The sequence below is a fragment of the Pseudophryne corroboree genome, chromosome 2, assembly GCF_028390025.1.
Source record: "Pseudophryne corroboree isolate aPseCor3 chromosome 2, aPseCor3.hap2, whole genome shotgun sequence".
NCBI classification, from domain to species: Eukaryota; Metazoa; Chordata; class Amphibia; order Anura; family Myobatrachidae; genus Pseudophryne; species Pseudophryne corroboree.
The window spans coordinates 397961009-397970646 of record NC_086445.1 but is presented as its reverse complement, the minus strand read 5'-3'; positions in this window follow the sequence as shown (position 1 = coordinate 397970646).

Here is a 9638-nt window from a genome sequence, read left to right as displayed (position 1 = left end):
ACCCTCCTCAGAAGTGATGACTGTACATGTACGGTAATGCTGGGCGCGCATGCTAGACATCCCCCCGGCAGCTTGCTGAGCACATCACAGGGATGGGCTCCTTTACAGAGCCCCTGTCCCTGCCTGTGCTTATTAATACACCAAAGTGATACAATTGCATATTGCAATGTGTAGCAACAGCCACATATAGGTGATTTGGGTTAATATATGGACCTGGATAATACATAATACAAAAAATCTATATCATGGCTCCCAGAGTGGTGTGTGTGTGTGTGTGTGTGTGTGTGTGTGTGTGTGTGTGTGTGTGTGTGTGTATATGTATATATATATATATATATATATATATATGTGCGGCACATGGGTAAATAATTCTCCATGGGCAGTAGGAGCTAGGATCAACATTTGGAATTCAGATTTATCCTGATTCCGAGTCTTATTTACACCCGTGTGCCGCCTTCATGCATATTTAGATTGGACCTCATGCTAGAGGACACCCAGGAGGGCACTAGGGAAGTATATGTATTTTTAGGTGAGTGCTGCTTTTCCGAAATATATATATATATCAATGGTTTTATAATGGCACTCACTGTCAAATGGCATCTACCGGGGTGCCTTCCTCCACTGCTAATATACCAAAGACGGCTCTCTGGGGGGGATTGCGACTCCTCTCCCCTCAGCTTTAAGAACCAGGCGGCACTCCTCGGATTTGTTCAGCCATGGAAAGCGTGTATTAAATCACATCAAAGCAAATCAACAATAACAGGCATAGTGAAACACCAACATTTCAACGCCTCACAGGCTTTTTTTTCAAGGTGCTATGCTGTGAAAACGGTGAAAGACAACAACCAAACCTCACATAAGCAAGTCTTACCTTTTAAGGTGTGTGAATAAGACCACCCTCTCCTCCCCGCTGGCGTCTTCCTGGAACCGGGAGCCACGGGCTGCGGTGCTTCCGGGGTGTGTGGTGTGCGTGACGACGTCGCGCGCTGCATCCTCTCCCATTCGCCCCGCTGCCGCCAGCTTTCCGTTGCCAGGGACTCCGTTGCTAGGGGAACAGAAGACGGAAGATAATTAAGTGACATGAAAATAAACATGCACATAATGTGGATATTAGGAGCTGTTAAGCTCCGTGGGCAGGGAAATAAAGTGCAATACAGTGATAAAGTGACTGAGACACATTACTGCTGTAAAAACATTACTGATAAAAACATTGCTGGGGAACACAACAAGAGTGGTTAAGCAGCTGACTGATACACATGCTGTTGGGTCACCTAAACTAATCTAGGCATGCTGAAATACCACACGGGTAGTGGGCCTGACTGCTCTGCATTACAGTCCCACTTTGTGCAAACTATGACATGATGGCTTGAACGTATGATGTGTTATGTACAAAGGGCCAATGTAACAGGGTGATCACAGTACATACTAGGCTATGCAGCTCCCCTAACCGGGAGGTGACTGAACCTATATATATGGTCCCTATACTTACTACGGGGCTATACACAGTGCTGCTTAGAAAAAAAGGCAAGAAAAGGGAGAAAAGAGGCAAAGGGGAGGGAAGGAAAAAATGGGGAAACAGAAGAAAAAAGGACAGAGAAAGAAGAGAGAAAGAAGAGGGGAAAAAAAGAACGAAGAAAGAAGAAGAATGGAGGAAGAAGAGAGAAGAAGGGGAGAAGGTAAAAGGAAAGAGGGAGGAGGAGATAGGAGAAAGAGAAAAGGACAAAGAAGCCCAAGCGGTAAACACAAAGGAATACAACGACAAAAGAGGAAGGTGGGGAACAGAAGAAAAGGGAAAGGAGAGCGAGAAACTAGGGGAAAGAAGAAAAAAGAAAAGAGCGGAAAGGAAAAGAAAAAAAGGGGAGAAGAAAAGAAGAGAAAGAGAGGGAGAAAGAAAAAAGACAAAAAGAAAAAAAGAAGAAGAAGAGGAAAAGGGGCAGGGAGGGTGGACCACTGTGTCTACATGTAGACCACACTCAGATTATGCCTACAGGAAAACATTCCACTGGATTTGTTCATTGAGTCCATTAGGGGTTAGAGCATCTAAGAGGTGAATCCATCTGGTATCTTTTTGCGATAGGATCTTGGCTCTGTCTCCCCCTCTTAACATCTTGGACACATGGTCTATGATCGTATACCTAAGTTGTCCCAAAAGGTGGTTTGCCTGCTTGAAGTGTCTTGCCACCGGCTGGTCTTTGCCCTTTCCTTCCAGGGTAGCTCTAATGGCAGACCTATGTAGGGCCATTCTCTTCCGGAATGTCCTAGTGGTCTGACCCACATAGATCAACCCACATGGGCACACTAAATGACATAGGAAGAGGTGCAGGTGACCCAGAGTCTGATGTCGAACTCTTTGTTTGTGCGTGGGTGCACAAATTTCTGTCCCGGAGTCATATAATTACAGGTTTCGCACCTCAAGCACTTGAAGCAGCCCTTTCTTTGTGGTTCCTCTGGTTTCTTAGAGACATCCAGTTTCACCACCAGGTCCCTGAGATTTCGACCCCTCTTGTATGCTGGCATGATTCTTTTACCTTTGAAGCAGGGGGTTTCAGGGTCTGTGGATACCAGAGGCCATAAGGCCCTCGTTGCCCTTGGAAGAACTAGGCTAGCCGTGGAGAATTCCGCGATGAGAGGGATTCTGTTAGTTTCCTGGATCCTCTGATGGGGTATCAACAGGTCTTCTCTTAATTTTCCTATGATTTCCTCTTTGAGTTGTACTAGAGGTTTCTTATGGTACCCTCTTCGGAGGAACCTATCCACAACTTGATTCAAATCTGGTTCCACTCTTTCTTTCCTACTGGTGATGCGTGCTGCTCTCATCAATTGTGATTTTGGTAATCCCCGTTTCAGGGCTTGGGGGTGGAAGCTATTGTGGAGTAAGAGGGTGTTACGGTCCGTGGGTTTGTTATACACGTCCGTTACTATACAGTTGTCTATGACTGAAATCTTAACGTCCAGAAAGTTGATCTCGGTTGTGCTCCATGTTGTTGTCAAATTGACTGGTGAGTTCTTGTTGTTCAAGGTATTGAGGAGATCTTGAAATTCTGTGACCTGGCCCCCCCAGAACAAGAGCTGGTCATCGATATATCTTCAATACAACAAAATTTTGTTGCTGATAGATGTAGTAGCCCAAAAGAACTCCTTTTCCACTGAGAACATGTATACATTGGCATACATGGCTGCCACGTTGGATCCAATTGCACACCCGGTTAGCTGTAAATAATATTGTCCATTATGCAGGAAATAATTATGTGTCAAAGTAAAGTACAGTAACTCAAGGAATAAAGGAATGTTTAATGCTTGAAAAATGTTTTCCTCTAAAAATCTCCTCATGGCTTCCATCCCAGCCCCATGGGGGATGATCGTATAGAGGCTTTTGTACTGTGCCCGGAGGGACTTCCCCCAATCCCTTCAAGATTAGTAACAGGTGAGTGGTGTCTTTCAAGTATGTACTTTGTACTGACACTAAGGGCTGCAGTAAGAAATCCAGATACTGAGAAATTGGTTGCGTCAAGGACCCACGCGCCGAGATAATCGTCCTGCCCGGGGGATTGGTACTATCCTTGTGGACTTTCGGGACTGTGTAAAATATTGGTGTGACCGGATGTGCTTGTGTCAGGGCTCGATGTGTGGTTTGATCCAAGTCTCCCTTGGAGACAGCATCCTTCAAGAGAAGGTCTAGTTTCTTCTTAAATTGGGTCGTCGGGTCACCCCTCAGCTTCTTGTAGGTGCCCAGGTCACTCAGTTGGCTATCGATCTCCTCAATATACTTAGCCTTATCAGTAATGTTTTTACAGCAGTAATGTGTCTCAGTCACTTTATCACTGTATTGCACTTTATTTCCCTGCCCACGGAGCTTAACAGCTCCTAATATCCACATTATGTGCATGTTTATTTTCATGTCACTTAATTATCTTCCGCCTTCTGTTCCCCTAGCAACGGAGACCCTGGCAACGGAAAGCTGGCTGGGTGAATGGGAGAGGACGCAGCGCGTGACGTCGTCACGCACAACACACACCCCGGAAGCAGTCTTATGACTTAAGTCTTAAGACTTGCTTATGTGAGTTTTGGTTGTTGTCTTTCACCGTTTTCACAGCATAGCACCTTGAAAAAAACGCCTGTGAGGCGTTGAAACGTTGGTGTTTCACTATGCCTGTTATTGTTGATTTGCTTTGATGTGATTTAATACACGCCTTCCATGGCTGAACAAATCCGAGGAGTGCCGCCTGGTTCTTAAAGCTGAGGGAAGAGGAGTCGCAATCCCCCCCAGAGAGCCGTCTTTGGTATATTAGCAGTGGAGGAAGGCACCCCGGTAGATGCTATTTGACAGTGAGTGCCATAAAACCATTGATATATATACATATTTCGGAAAAGCAGCACTCACCTAAAAATACATATACTTCCCTAGTGCCCTCCTGGGTGTCCTCTAGCATGAGGCCCAATCTAAATATGCATGAAGGCGGCACACGGGTGTAAATAAGACTCGGAATCAGGATAAATCTGAATTCCAAATGTTGATCCTATCTCCTACTGCCCATGGAGTCTTATTTACCCATGTGCCGCATATATATATATATATATATATATATATATATATTATATATATATATATATATGTACACATATATACACACACACACACACACACACACACACACACACACACACACACACACACCACTTTGGGAGCCATGATATAGATTTTTTGTATTATGTATTATCCAGGTCCATAACCCAAATCACCTATATGTGGCTGTTGCTACACATTGCAATATGCAATTGTATCACTTTGGTGTATTAATAAGCACAGGCAGGGACAGGGGCTCTGTAAAGGAGCCCATCCCTGTGATGTGCTCAGCAAGCTGCCGGGGGGATGTCTAGCATGCGTGCCCAGCATTACCGTACATGTACAGTCATCACTTCTGGGGAGGGTACCATGGGGAACCCTCAGATAGCTGAGATTGCGGTGAGTAGCCAATAAGCTACACTGGACTATAGCCATTTTCACTTAGTGGTAGCCAATATTGTGAATTCCCTATATTAGTTTGCGTTGAGTGCCAATATGTGGTGCTAGACACGCCCAGTAGGTGGTGTTAGCAACACCCAATAGGTGGGGCTCAACACGCCCGTCCAATCGTGCACCCCCTAATAGAATGTGCTGCGCACGCCTATGCTGGGCTTATAGGGGACAGACCCACAGAGAAACCTGTCAGAGAGACACAGAGGGAATTTGCCAGCTCACACCCCAGTGCCAAATCAAAGGGTCAGAAGCGTTAACTAAAATGCCCCAGACCTGTAGCGCTTTTTATATTATATAATATTGCACCAAATAACCTGCCCCCCCCCCACCCCCCGTTTTGCACCCTGATACTTGGACCAGCATCTCTGCAGCCAGCGGAGAGGAAATGGCGCCGAGTGAGCTGTGGGGACGAAGTTCCGCCCCCTCAATGGCGCGCTTCCGTCCCGCTCTTTGGATTATACTGGCGGGGGTTAGGACAGTGTTATACACTAATGTCCCCTCTTGCCAGACTTATGCTGAGGTATTTTAAGCTGCACAGGCCCCCCCCCTCGCCCCCTGCACCCAGAAGTGCTGTGCGTGTAAGCGGGAGCTTGGCGCGCAGCGTCCGTCCGCTGCGCGGTACCTCAGGAAAATGCTGTCACTGAAGTCTTCTTTTGTCTTCTACTCACCTGTCTTCTGACTTCTGGCTCTGTAAGGGGGGTGACGGCCGGCTGTGGGAGCGAGCATCTGAGCGTACCCAGCGATCAAACCCTCAGGAGCTAATGGTGTCCTGTAGCCAGAAGCAGAGCCCTTGAACTCACTAGAAGTGGGTCATAACTTCTCTCCCCTCAGTCCCACGAAGCAAGGAGGTTGTTGCCAGCAACCTCCCTGAACACAAAAAACCTAACAAAAAAGTATTTTCAGAGAAACTTAGTAGAGCTCCCCTGTAGTGCGTCCAGTCTCACTGGGCACAATTATAAAACTGGAGTTTGGAGGAGGGGCATAGAGGGAGGAGCCAGTGCACACCCCTTTTTCAAAGTCTTAAAGTGCCCATGTCTCCTGCGGATCCCGTCTATACCCCATGGTTTTTTTGGTGTCCCCAGCATCCTCTAGGACGTATGAGAAATAAAATTTATGTGTGAAGGTTACCAATTTCAAGTAGAGGTGTTGATTTTATTGTTAGTTTACATTTGTTGTTTGTGACCTAAATTACACAACCTATGAAACAAATCTGCTTTAATGTAGGGATAGACATTATAAGACTTGCTACCGGGCTTCCAGGATCAAATCAAAGTGATGACATGACTACTAGCCAACCCATCAAAGCCATCATATGGTAAAACCATTGATGGTTATACTCAGGGCCGGTTCTTGCCCTTGCGGCGCCCAGGGCAAACGTTAGGGGCGTGGCTTAACATGGGGGCGTGGTCAGCCACGCCCCCCATTTGTAGCGCCGCTGGGGGGAAAAAGAAAAAAAAAAAGTATACTTACTGTACCCCGCTCCTGTTTCCAGACCCTGCAGACCGGCGCCGCTCTTCTCCTGGGATCTATGGGAGAGACGTCAGTCATGACGTCTCTCCCATAGCACAGCATAAGCGCTAGAGGTCAATTATGACCCCTAGCGTCTATGCCACAATGCTGTGCGGTGCGCGATGACGTCATCGCGCACCGCACACCAAAGGTCCTCTCCATGAAGGGAAACTAGACGTTTAGCGTCTGATTCCCTTCAGAGCGGGGGAGGACCAGCGCCACGAAGGGAAACCAGACGCATAGCGTCTGGTTCCCTTCTCACAGCGGGAGGGGGGGCACAGCGGTGGGACACTGCTGGGGCGCAAACTGACAGTGGAGGATCTTGCCATGGTGCGGCGCCCTCCGGATGGCGCCGGCGCCCTCCAGAAGGCGGCGCCCCGGGCAAAAGTCCTGCTTGCCCGTGGCAAGATCCGCCACTGGTTATACTGTGCATATGTGTAAAAGCATTTAGGGGCATATTTATTAACATTATTTTTACTAAAAAAAAAAAAAAAAAAAGGGTGTTTTCACTTTATTTTAGTATCATTCAAATGTCTTTATGGGCTTTTGGAGCAGTTTTCTTGAAAAACTACTCCAAACCCTTTAATTGTAATTTTTAGTAACCCACATCACTTTTCCCATACTTATAATGGGAAATGCGATATGGCTGAATTTACTAAAAAAAAAAGTGAAAAAACACTGCAGTGTGCCCTGTGATGATAACACCAGCTCTGCTGGCATAATCACAGGCAGGGGCGGATTGGGATCGAAAACCAGCCCGGGATATTTATGGAAGCAGACCTAATGGGGGTGGGGTCTGTCAAGAGAGCGGGATCACTCCTCATAAAGCCGGATTCTGAATTGTACGCAGTTGCAGCATCCTTGCTTCTTTTACTGTAATTGTGTCTGCAACTTTGTGATAATGCCACTATAAAGCCCTTCCCTGGTGTACATCTGTGCATCTGACTGTGCAAGAACTGAGACGCCTCTGTCAGTGTATACAGGTGATGCAATCATGATTTGTGCGTCTTTAGTTGCCACCATCGGTCGCACAAATATAACCTGCACCAGCCCTATACCAGGCACAGAACACGCGTCTGAGTATGACCTCCACTGTCAGCAATGCAGTGTTTCTATATGCAGCCACTTTCAGCAACACGCCCATTACTATGCCACATCTGCATCTGATTAGCCAACCCCCTGTAACGGCCCAGGAACGTGCAAACGTCTAATACACTTCTTGGTGCGAGCATCTGACTTTGTACTGCAACACTTTGCAAACACCACATGGGACACATACATGGTGCAACTCATGTGCATGCACAGACTAAACACATTGCACAAGAAAAAAATAAAAAATAAATAAATGTTGTTCCCCACAGGAAAATAAAACAAGAACACATTGGCCTCAAAAAGTAGAAAATTATACACAATGGCCCACACAGGAAAAAAATAAACACATAGAGCACACTAAACACATGGTGGCAGCAGAAGGCACACACTGCATACAGAATACTAAAACACATGGCAGCGGTAGGGGGCACACACTACATACAGCACACTACACACATGGCGGCGGCAGGAGGCACACACTACACACACAGCACACTACACACATGGTGGCGGCAGACACTACATACAGCACACTACACACATGGCGGTGGCAGACACAACATACAGCACACTACACACATGGCGGCAGTAGGAGGCACACACTACATACAGCACACTACACACATGGCGGCAGCAGGGCGCACACTTCATACAGCACACTACACATGTGACGTCAACGGGCACACACTACATACAGTCCAGTACACATGGCGGCAGAGGGCAGTACACCCTTCATACAGCACACTACACACATTGCAGCAGGCAGCACAAAATCACACACAAGGAGTGATATACACACACATGGCGGCCAGGGCTTGTGAGCAGCGCAGCGCAGCGCACACATACACACAAACACATATACACACACACACATATATACATACACACATACTGTACATACAGTAAATAAGCACAAATATAGACAACTACGTTGTAAACAGGCGCACTATTATATATGCAGTAATAATTAGGCCCACTACTACAGTATATCATTGTGTCACTACTACAGTATATAACTGCTGCGGTGCTGCCACCAGCCCCCATCTGTGAGGTAAATGGACACCACACTCAAGCGTGGCATCCATTCACTTTCCCCACTGGCACTGCTGCTGTCTACATAGCAGCGCAGACCGCAGCGGAGACAGCGTGTGCCCTGTCCCCCAACCTCCCGCAGGATGCTGAATTTGGGAGGTATGGGCTCTCTCATTTCTCTAAACAGGTCCCAGGTCAGAAGACCCAGGTTACCCATTTAAACTGCCCCTGAAAATGGGCTTTACCCGTGTTTAGCCAGTGGTTGAGACCTGGGTAGGATTGCTAGTTAAATTGACCTGGATTATTTTTTGGGGAGGTGTTTACACTAACGGCTGACCCAGGTCGACCTGGGTTTTAGGCCTGGTGTAAGTGGGGCATAACATAATCTGGGTTGCCCCAGCAATATCCCGGGTGTGGGGTGAGAAGGGTATTATAATATTGAGATCTCCAGGAACATGGCTGGAGCATTATTATCACCTGCTATTACTGCATTTCAGGGATTACTGAGCCGGTGGCTGCCGAGGGATTTGTCAGAGGCCGGCTCCTGCTCACTCACCCGGGACTCCAGACTCTGACCCCCGACCATTACCTCACCGCAGCTGTGACTGTTACCCGACAAACGTGCAGTGCTTGTGCCAGTGTCACCACAGTAGTCGCTGCCAAGCCCACTTTCCTTGTATCTCCTCACTGTGCTCGGAGGCACGGTTCCTGCTCCCACCGTAGGGACCTGAGTGAGGTGGCGCTCCCGCTCTGACTACCCATCCTCCTGTAAGAGGAGCCACGGCAGCCGCTGTGTGTTCGCGGGCACTTACTGCCGGCTCCTGTTTCGGCTGCTGGGGCTGGAGGCAGATCCGGAGGCGGAGACTGATGACCCGTCCCTGCATTGGCATTTGGGGAGGGGGCTGCTGCGGCTGCACATTGCGTAGCAGCCTCGCCGGCGACCATCTTTAATTTAGGTTTCCGTAAAAGCTCAGCTCCGATCGCGGCC